The sequence below is a fragment of the Phacochoerus africanus genome, chromosome 1 (assembly GCF_016906955.1).
Source record: "Phacochoerus africanus isolate WHEZ1 chromosome 1, ROS_Pafr_v1, whole genome shotgun sequence".
Lineage (NCBI taxonomy): Eukaryota > Metazoa > Chordata > Mammalia > Artiodactyla > Suidae > Phacochoerus > Phacochoerus africanus.
The window spans coordinates 173,371,349-173,382,717 of NC_062544.1; the positions used below are offsets into that span (position 1 = coordinate 173,371,349).

The 11,369-nt window shown below is 36.3% G+C and overlaps 1 long non-coding RNA gene across 2 annotated transcripts; it reads left to right on the top strand.

The window, feature by feature from the left end:
- The first annotated feature begins 2,696 nt into the window (after positions 1-2,696).
- LOC125112666 (uncharacterized) lies at positions 2,697-4,276 on the top strand. Of its 2 annotated transcripts, none has more exons than XR_007131222.1 (3): positions 2,697-2,805; positions 3,142-3,392; positions 3,786-4,276. It is a non-coding gene; the product is annotated as an uncharacterized LOC125112666 (long non-coding RNA). The 2 variants fall into 2 exon arrangements; XR_007131224.1 differs by having other exon boundaries at positions 3,142-3,200.
- Positions 4,277-11,369: the final 7,093 nt, after the last annotated feature.

Below are 11,369 nucleotides of genomic sequence, written 5' to 3' on the forward strand. Positions count from 1 at the left end.
ACAGATAGGAAGTCTCAAAGGAAAGTTAAAAATACACAGAACTGAATGAAAATGACTATACAACATATCAAAATTTGTGAAATGCAGTGTTGCGAGGGACATTTATAGCATTAAATCCTTATATTAGAAAAGAGAAAAACTACCCAGGCAAAACAAGTATCTAGTCCCTTTGGCACTTATACTTTTAATGATAAACTCATTTGTCTTTTTCCCATCCATTTCTCACTTTACTGTTTCTACGTTTAACCTGAGGCATTATATGATGAGTGGTCATCACGATATAGTTGATACTTAGCCAGCTTCCTGACATAGTCATTTACCTTCTTTCCAGTTTTTCTCTACAATCATCACACCATCCTGAAAATCACTATAGATATAACTTGAAACATGAATTTTCTGAATAAATTCCTAGATATGAAAAATTGTTTCTTTCTTATTTCAACAGATACTTTGAAATTCCACAGTCAAAAACCTTATTAATTTTCCACAGGTTTTTCTTGAGTATAGTAACAGTTACCATAACCATGATAGTAATAAACTCTTATTCTGTCTTGAGTGCATAGGCACCAAGTAACAGAATGTGTTGAGTATAATCTGAGATTGAGAGAAAAATAACATAATTCCTTCCAAAGATATAAAATCTACAAATTTTCACAACATAAAATCAGCCTGTTATCTTCAATGGCCTCTGGAGATTTTAAGAGATTGAAGAAATATTCTAGATAGATCAACTATAACATCTTGAAACTTTATATACTATAGGGATAGGAGAAGAACACAGAAGGAAGTTAAGAACATGCCAGTCAATTACTCTAACATTTGCAAAATTTTCCCAAAGTTCAAGAATTTTTACTTCAATAAGTAAACTGGATATTCAAAACTATTAGATGAACCATATTTAAACATGGAGCCTTCATATAACTTAATTTAAAAAATGGATTTTTCTCCCTAAATAATTCAGAAAATTGCCTTGCCTTCTTATTGTCAAAGTTTTCTTGCAACACTTTATTATTTCTCTTTAAAAATAAATTTTCCATACCTAAATTATGATATTCATTCAGCTTGAAGAAGAGAGGGCTTTATGGTTAGAAATAGTATCTTCTTCAGGAATCTGTTTTTTTTTTTTAATATTTTTTTTATTTTCCCACTGTACAGCAAGGGGGTCAGGTTATCCTTACATGTATACATTACAATTACATTTTTCCCCCACCCTTTCTTCTGCTGCAACATGAGTATCTAGACAAAGTTCTCAATGCTATTCAGCAGGATCTCCTTGTACATCTGTTCTAAGTTGTGTCTGATAAGCCCAAGCTCCCGATCCCTCCCACTCCCTCCCCCTCCCATCAGGCAGCCACAAGTCTCTTCTCCAAGTCCATGATTTTCTTTTCTGAGGAGATGTTCATTTGTGCTGGATATTAGAAGGAATCTGTTTTTTTAAAAGCAGTCATATATTCCGACTGAGATCAGAGGATTGAGGAAGGTTGATGACATATTAGTGACACTGAAAAGGTTTAAAGATTGCAACAGATAATTTAAAAGAAATAGTAATAAACAGCAACTAAAATAAAGACCAACATTGTAATTCAAATAGATGTTAGTAAAAATTCATTATAACAAATAAAATATAAAAAATAGTTCTGCATAATCAAGAGATTTTTAGACCCAGGTGGCAAGCGTTTTAAGAAGTATTTAACTAGATAGTATTTCAATGTAAGTAAATAAATTGGACAAACCCTTATAGACTGTATTCCAGTTCAAATTCACATTTACTACACATCAAGTACCACACTGAAAACTTTGTGTTTTACATCATTTCATTCTCACAAGGACCCTTTGGTGTAGGTACTATTATTCTTCTTCTATTAGGGAGGAAGAAACTAATACTCAGAAAATTTGCATCACATGCTCAGTTTCACATTATTAGTAAAGTATTCAATCAAATCCAGGCAGGCCTTTTCCAGCGCTTAAGTTAGTTCCTTCTCTCATGGAGCTAATACTCTTGATCTGTGAAGTAATCTGCAGTTTTACTGAGTGATCCTCAGCCCTTTACTGTGTTATTATGTCTCATTCTAATGGATAATAATTAAGGGGTTACAAAAGGCTTTCTCAAAGATGGAGTAAACAGACTTGTTCCTAATTTGAGCAAGCCAAAGATGGTAATAGAACTGGAAACCAATAAAACATTATTACCAGAATGTTGCATCTATTCCCAATTAGAACTAAAGGAAGTAGAGTTAATCTGCAATTTATGGTTTATATGCAAAATGAGAGAGAGATCTTAGTTATCAATTTTTTTTTCCAATACTGGTCTTAGAAAGTGACTTATATATGTATTTAAGTGAGCCAGGACTCAACTCTCTTGACTCATAGCCAGGGCTATCTACATTTGATCACACTTCAAGCTAAAGTCACATTACAAAATTTCTTAAGATCTCTATATTCCCTATACTCAAATTGTATAGGCTGTGATTTGCATAAACATTCTGAAATACAGAGTCTACCAGCCTTAATAAGGGGGAAGGAAATCATTTCTCAATCTTTCTCTCTCTCTCTCTCTCACACACACACACACACACACACACACACACACACACGCACAAGCATGTGCACAGCTGTTTAGAGTATGCTGTCAGGCTCCTCTTCTATTCCTGTCATCCAGAAATAGCAGAGGGACCTTGGGTACCCTGACAGTTCTCTAAGAGGCATGCCCAAGAGTTGAACTTGGCTGCCACACACAGTGATTCAGCAATTTACCAGTAGAAAATACGACAGGGAGAGGAAGGAGAATTTCTCATCTGGGTTTGGGTAAGAAACATTTTTCATCATGCACAAACCAAGAGATATCTAGAATTGTTAATTTGTTCTTTATTCTAAAGCTACTAATGTGTGCAACTGGCTGATTTCAGACCAAAACCACTATTTGCTTTAATCGAGCATTTAGAATGTGGAAACTGGTTCTATAGCTCATACCAAAAATAAAATAAAATTTATATTAAATGAAATGGTGATTACAGAAATGTATCTATATTGCATAGCTAAAGGCATGGGATTTTTTTTTTTGGTTATGATATATGTGTTCTATTTAAATCTAAATAGACATCTGGGAGACAGATCGATAATTCTGTTAATCCTATTTTACAGAAGCAGAAGAGGAGGCAACAGAACACTAAAGGAATGTTCCTCAAGCCATGTTGCAGGAGGTAACACATATACAGCATTGCTTCCTGAAATTCAGACTCTGCCTCTCCAGACAACACCCATTTTATTAAAATGAAATATCAACTCTTCCTAAAGTTGTCAGGTTAAAAAAGCAAATCTTAATGTGAACTCTATCAATCTTTCTATGAAATGATTCAATGTGGGTGTGAAATGGCTCCATGGAGAAATGAAAGGTAATGGCCTTTCAAAAACAACTTCTTTGAAGAAAATTTTGGTCTTCTAGAAGATGTATTTGTGATTGCTTGGGTATGTGGTTTGCCTAAAAAAAAAAAATGTGGCCCTCTCCCCAAGAGAAAAATGGAAAATGGAAATCAGTAATGGGGAGAAGAGAAAGAGAGACTTTCACAGCTTGACTAAATTCCTTTCTGAGACTCACATGAGCACTTTAGCTCTAGAACAATGTTTCCAGAAACACAATCTATCAATAATGACATTTATAGGTCAATTACTATTACCTGGGGAATTTGGTCTACTCTTATTTTACAGCCTATCTGCCAAAAGAAAATCATATATGACATGTTTTGACTTGGCTCTAAGCTTTCTGAAAGCTTTTCTTTCTTTTTCAGCTGAAACTCTTGAAACTTACCTGCTACCCTTCTGGCCCAGAGCCAGTTCATCACTAAATCTACACTGTGTTGTGTTTCTCTGTACTCCAGCCAGCCTTCTATTTCAGACTTTGACACAAATGACAGAGTGCTGATAGTGAAGCCACAAAATGTTAAGATGAGGTCACTTGGAAAGGGGCGGAGGAAGAAAGTACAGGATTTCTTGGTTAAGTAAGCAGAGACTCAATTGCTGAAGAACCAATAGGAAGATTCCTTGCAGCCACTATATGACAAGCCACCGTCTTCACAATCGCTAAAATGACTTCTAGTCATTTTAGAAGGACCACTTTTTGTCTTCTGGTAGATAGGCAGTTGGGGAATCTGCTTTACTGTTCACTCACTTATTTCTTTATCCATCTGTCCCCATACTAATTAATTCAAACAGACATTTAAGAGCAATTTTCACAGAGAACTCTACCCAGTGTTCTGTGATAATCTACATGCAAAAAGAATCTGAAAAAGAATGGGTGTGTGTATAACTGAATCACTTTGTTGTATAGCAGAAATTATCACAACATTGTAAATCAACTATACTTCAATAAAACTTTTCTAAAAAGAGCAATTTTACTTTGAATAGTATTTAACAATGCTTCTAAAAATTAATCAAGTTCAAGTCACTTGGGGATATTGTTAAAACGCAGTCTCTAGGAGTTCTCATTGTGACTCATGTGTTAAGAACCTGACTAGTATCTATGAGGGTGCAGGATTGAGCCCTGGCCTCGCTCAGTGAGTTGAGGATCCAGTGTTGTCACTAGCTGCAATGTAGGTTGCAGATGCAGCTCGGATCTGGCATTGCTGTGGCTTTGGCACTGGCTTACAGCTGCAGCTCCTATTTGACCACCAGCCCAGGAACTTCCATATGCAGGTGTGGCCATAAAAAGAACAACAACAACAACAAAAAAATCTCTGATTCAGGAGTCTGAGATGGGCTCAAAATTCTGCATTTCTCCTAAGCTCCCAGGTGATACTTATGCTACTCCTCCGAGAGCAGGAAAGAAATACAGCTGACCCCTGAAGAGCAAAGGGGTTGGGTGTACAAACACTCTGCACAGTCAAAAAACCATGTGTAACTTATACTTGGCCCTTGTATTGGAGGTTTCTCCACATCTGATTTGTGATTCTGTGGATTCAACCAACTGCAGATTGTGACTACTGTAGGATTTAATATTGAAAAAAAAATCACATGTAAGTGGACCCATGCAGTTCAAACGTTTTGTTCAATGGTCAACTGTATATCCATTTTACTTCCCTTTCCCCTATACCAGTGGTTTTCAAACTTGTTAGAAAAATGCAAGCTCTTGGGCCCAAACTTGACTTATTAAATCTTGGGGTTTGGATTCAGCAATTCTTATATTTCCAAGCCCCCAAGGTGACTCTGTTGAATATTCAAGTTTCAGAACCACTGAGTCTAGATATGATAAAATGATGCATAAGTAGGCTTAACTGGGTGGGGATGTTTAGGGCAAATTAAGAGGCTTGCAGAGCTTTCCCATAAAAACCCATGCGGTGATGGAAATGCTTTACATCTCTGCCATTCAACATTAGCTACATGTGGCTATTGAGTAGTTGAAATGTGGCCAGTGTGACAGAGAAAATAATCTTTTATTTTTTATAATTTTAATTAATTTAATTTACATTTAAATAGCCACAGTGGACAGTGCAAGCTTATATGAAGACTGGTTAGGAGACATTGGTGGTCTGACTGCACTTCTGGGTACAACGCTGTCATACCTCATCAAGTGTTAGTTCCACACCATCTTTCACACATGCTCAGAAAAACATAGGCAATCCAATTTTCTGTTGAATTAACTCATTGTTTAATGTGCCTACAGTCAACTTTCAATTATAAAGGATCTGATTATCCCATCTAGTGTTGATCTGATGCTTACACATTGCTTGCTTCTCTTTCCTTTCCATTTTGCTATTTACATCCCTTGGCTGTCAATATCATCTACCAGAGACACAGAGACAAGGAAACTTGTTGCAAGGGATCTTACTGGTAAAGAAAAAAGACACTATTATTTGCCTGAAATTTCTGTTTAGGTTTGTTCAGACAATTTCAAATGTCTGTTGCTTCCCAAACTCATTTGTCTTTTTCCTTCACAAATAATCTGTTTACTAACAAGAGTGACAGAAGAGATGGGAGTGATATGCCCTTGATTATAATTAGTGGAGTTTCTCAATGCTATATGGAGACGTGGAAGAACACAGCTGTGAGCCCTAACAGGCTGTAACTTTTGCTGATGCTTCCTTAGTCGATTCTATCTGCCCCCAATCTTCTTAACCCATGAGCCTCCCTTAATGCTCAGGAAATCAAAATGCATCTCTGAGTTGCTCTGAAGCTACGTACGTACTTCTTATCTGGCTGCTACCTCTTTCAGCTCTGTGACACCTGAGCTTATTCTATTTGTGCTGCTTTCTCTTTTTGCTCTCTGCTTCTTAGATTTTCCTTCTTGCTGGTCTTGAGCCCTCTCCCCAATGTTTACTAGTGTGAGCAGAAATTTTCACTTTTAAGGCACATCCTGGCCAGTTTGGAAGATTCCAAGAGGAAGGTCAATTGGAAATGTCTCTGAAGCATCGATATAATGAATTAGATCCCTGAATCGCTACTTTTTAAGATGTTTGCTTAAAAATAGGGAACTAACTCTAAAGGTTTCAACAGATTTCACAAATAATTACTGTGAATCACTACTTCACAAAATATAATTACTGAACACAGAAACACAGTCCCTGCTTGCAAAGAGCTCAGAATCTGCTATGCAGAATGCAACAAAAAGACAAAAACAAAAACAACCCCCCAGAACAAAAAAAATACCCCTCTAGTACAATGTTATTCTTATAAATAGAAATAATAATTTGGGTATACAACCATTCAGAAAGCCCAAGGAAGACTTCATTGAAAGGGTAGCTTTTGACAAAGCCCTTAAAAGATAAATATTTTCCAGGTAAGATAGGGGTGAGTGTTGAGGGAAACATATACAACCTGGGAGGCATAGAAAAGCATTGTGGATTTAGGGAAATCTCATGTGCCTAGAACAGAGGGTATAAGAAATTACTTTCTGAATATGTAGGCAGTGGCTAGATTGTGCAAGGCCTTGAACATGATACTGGGAACACTGACTTTATCTCATTGGTGATAAGGAGCCATGGAAGGTTAATAGGGATTAATAATCAGGTCTTCATGTTTAAAATATAAATATGGATAATATATTTCAGTGGACAAAAACAGCCTCAGGAAGACAAGCTAAAATGGTTTTTTACAACAATCCAGTTAAGAGATGATAACACCTTAAATTGAGAGCAGAGCAACAGAATGGAAAGAGAAAGCCTTGAGATCAGTTAGTAGTTGAGAAAGTTGTCTAACTATAAAGTAACATGAGGATTTTGGTAATTTTAAAAAAGCCATTCTCTAATAAATTTCTGCACTGACAACACAGAACTGGTGATTAGATGGGATGGATTAAGCCTGGACTTGGAAATCAGATAAGCCTACACTTGAGACCCAAATCCATCACTTCCAAGATAGATTATTCACAGTCAGATACTTATCTGTATGAACCTCAGTGAACTGGAGGGAATTCTTGCCTTGCAAGACCATTGGGATGTTTAAATAAATTATGAAGAATATTTGCTGCATGTGGATAGCCAGTTAGCTTGCTTTCTACCCTCTTTTTCAACTCTAAAATTCATGGCAATAAATCCTTTGACACAAAAACCTTTTTCATTTTTTTTGAATTAGCAGTCTAACAGCCTAAAAATTTTTTTTAATAAGCAATTTATTTTTTTTCCGGTAGGATTAGGCCCAGTGCACCACTCTGTAATGAAATCTCCAAGTGACAGTTATTTTAAATATAACAAAACTGTAATGTACCTAGAGCTGACATATTCCAATCAGTATACTTGTTGGACAAAACGTCAGATTCAATATAGCAGTAAAATGCCACTTCTGTTGCCAATTGGATTATAAATGATTTCTGATAATAACTGAAAATCCTCAATGTGAAAACAGTTATTTCAAACCAAATGCTATTCAGAAAGGCTGCTTTCCATCTTCTGAGAAGCTTTCAGAAATAGCTTTGAATTAAATCTGTCCCACGGTGTCAGATAAGCAATTACCAAATACACCAACAGGAAAAAGTTGTCTAAAGGGGAGATTTAGTATCAATGATTGCTGTAATCATTTTTAAATGTCATTTTATGAAATCTTTCTACACTAGGCCAACCTGCCAAGATACTTTTTAAATTAGAAGGCTAACAGGAAGATTTTGTTTTCATCATGTTTAAGTATACAACTGTGAAATATGCAGTAGAAGGATATCTTGGAAGCATAATTCTATAGATTAAATTTGCAAAAACAAAACAAAGACTAAAACAACAAAGGAAAACCTACAAGGATTTTATTTGATAATAGTATATAAAAGATGTACTTACAAAGTAACATAAATAAGAATGTTTAGCCTTCAGAGAGACCATTGCTGTTCAGTCAGAAATTGCCAAACTATATCCAAAATTTTATCAAAGACTATGACTTGTAGGGACTTCCTGGAACACAACACTAATATGTTTATTAACAGCTCTGTAGCTGGTATTATAATGATTATTTTAAATGCAATACCATCTATAATACAGAAGTCCTATGTGCTAGGAGGGAATACTGAGCCTTAGAGAGTTTAGATAACTTGCCCAAAGTTACACAGCTAAAAATAGTTTGTATGATTCATACTGCAAAAAAAAATTAGTTCAAGTAATTTGCTCAAATTTACACATTCATGGCAATCTAGATTGAAATTTTTGCTATTTTTATTATCCTGAGTAGAGTCTTTTAAAGCCTCAGTGTCACCACTTGCAAAATGGGAATAATACCTATTTCCAGATGTATTAGTCAGGTTTCCAACAGGAAATCGATGCACAGCCAACTAGGTAATTGAAGATTCCCATGAAGGGACTACTTACTAGAATGTGATAGATAAATGGGAAAAGAGACAGTACCCTGGGCTAGGAATGAGGGAGAGTTTTTGCCACCCTGTGGCCTTTAAGAGCAAAAAAAAAAAGTGATAACTGGAAGTGAAAAGAGAGTTGTAGAGAAGGCTTCTGGCCAGGAGCCGAGGCTTTCCATAGGAAAAACACAGACAATGTCAACCCGATACCAGGGCAGGAGGATGCTAGGGGGATTGATATTCTACCGTTATTCTCCTTTCGCCTTGTGACGTCCTGCAATTGCCTCCCAAATGGGCACCATCCTGATACAGTCCATACAATTCAGCCGTCCAGACCCAAAACAGGATGATGAATGGATCTGGAGGAGCAAATAGACAGTATTAAGTGAATATTAATACACTATATTAAGTATTAACATTAGTATTGAGAAAATTTTCTGAGAATATGAAATACATACTTTACATATAATATAGCAACAGCAGTAGCTTGCATACTGGGAATGTATTATATGCCAGGAATCATTCTAAGCACTTACTATGTCTTTTGACTTTCACAGCAACATTATGAGATAGGAGCTATTATTTTCATTTCCAAGGTGAAGAAACTGAGACCTATAGCGGTGATATAATTTGACCAAAGTAGTAAGCGCCAATGCTGGGATAAGAACCAAAGCTGTAGGACCTCAGATCTTAGCCTCTTTATCACTGCTTTTATCACTGGGTGCATGTAAGTCTTGGGGAATCACAGCAGTATAAACAGATCCCTTATATTTTATTATTTTTAGTAGGCTACTAATAACCCTGTGAAGGATAGTTATTTACATCTTATGGATAAGGAATGTAAGTTTTCAGTTGTTCAACTTGTTGTAAATGATCCAGGCCATGTTATGTTTTAGAACCTTCCCAGACTTTTTACTTTACTACCCTTTGAGCTATACTGTCTCCCAAAGAGAGATATTGTAAAACCATCTGTTTTACAATCAATCATGCAACATGTATTGAGCATCTATTATATGTACTATATTCTGAAGATGCAAAGAAATCATGGTCCCTTTTGGTAGAAGTAGCTTGTAGCTGTCCTGGTCCCAAATACCATCATCTCTTCACGTGAATTACTGTAATAACCTTTCAACCAATCTCTCTGCTTCTGTCCTGGCTCTCACAGTCCATTAAAAAGCTAGATAAATTCTTTGAAATCATAAGTCAGATCATATCACTCAGCTGTTCAAACTTAAGGCCTTCCCATTTCATTCAGAATGTGGGTCAAAAATCCTAAAGTAGCCTAAAATGCCCATCAGCTACACATTAGAATTCCATGGGATCTGTTTAAGAATATCAATGCTCACCCCTTCCAAAACATGGATGTTATATCCACCTGCAACCATGCTTGAGTGTGGGTTGTGCTTTGTGATTTACTGCCAAAACAAGAGAATAGGAAAAAGTGGCGGGGGGAAACTTTGCAGCGCAGAACCCAGGAAACTCTATCTTGGCCCAGTGATCAAGAGGACATCATCAGTGAAAGCCATTGGGTCATGTTGATAGCACATACTTGATATAATATGATGCAATGGATACTTCAACTCTGGAGAACTCCTCCCCAAACCTCTAACTTCAAGGGTAATCATGAGGAAAACATCAGAGGCACTGTCCCAAGCACCTGAACAATACTTCTCAAAACTGACAAGGACAAGAGGAAAGAAAGGAAGGAAGGAAGGAAGGAAGGAAGGAAGGAAGGAAGGAAGGAAGGAAGGAAGGAAGGAAGGAAGGAAGAAAGAAAGAAGAAAGAAAGAAAGAAAGAAAGAAAGAAAGAAAGAAAGAAAGAAAGAAAGAAAGAAAGAAAGAAAGAAAAAGAAAGAAAGATGGAAAGCCAGCCAGCCAGCCTAAGAAAGTGTCACAGACTAAAGATAACTATTGGAGGCATGATTTAACTAAATGTAATGTTAAATGGAATCCTGGATCTAATCCTATAATAGAAAAAGACATCAGTTGAAAAAGAAGTGAAGTCTAAGAAGTGCGGAGTTGATTTAGTTAATGCTGGTTTCCTGGTTGTATTAAATGTGCCATGGTAGTGTGAAATGTCAGTTAACAACAGTACAGGAAATTGGAGGGGGGGATGCAGAAGCTCTCTGGACTACTTTTGCTACTTTTCCATAAACCTTGAACTATTCTAAAATTTAAAGTTTGTTAAATCTCAAAAACAAAACAAAACAAAAAAAAGCTGATAGGAGAAAAACAAAATAAAAACAATAACAAATACCAATATCTGGGCTCTATGCCAAGTCATTAAAGTTAGAATCTCTCAGGAAAAGACTGGACTGTCCCATATATTTAAAAGCTCCCAGTTGTTCCTAATGTCCAGCCTTGTTGAGAACCATTGTTCTACTTGAACATTTCCATGACACCTCTCTAATACTGTCTCCTACCCCTCTCTCCCTCACACAGTGCACAAGGGCCAGCTTGTACTCTGTCCTCCTTGCTGTTATCCCAAATATGCCAAAATATTTATGTTTCATGGTCTTTACACATATAGTTTCCTCTGTCTAGAACATAACTTCATTTAAATACCAGTATTGTTTGTTCTCTTGCTTATTTCAAATCTATGTGAAAT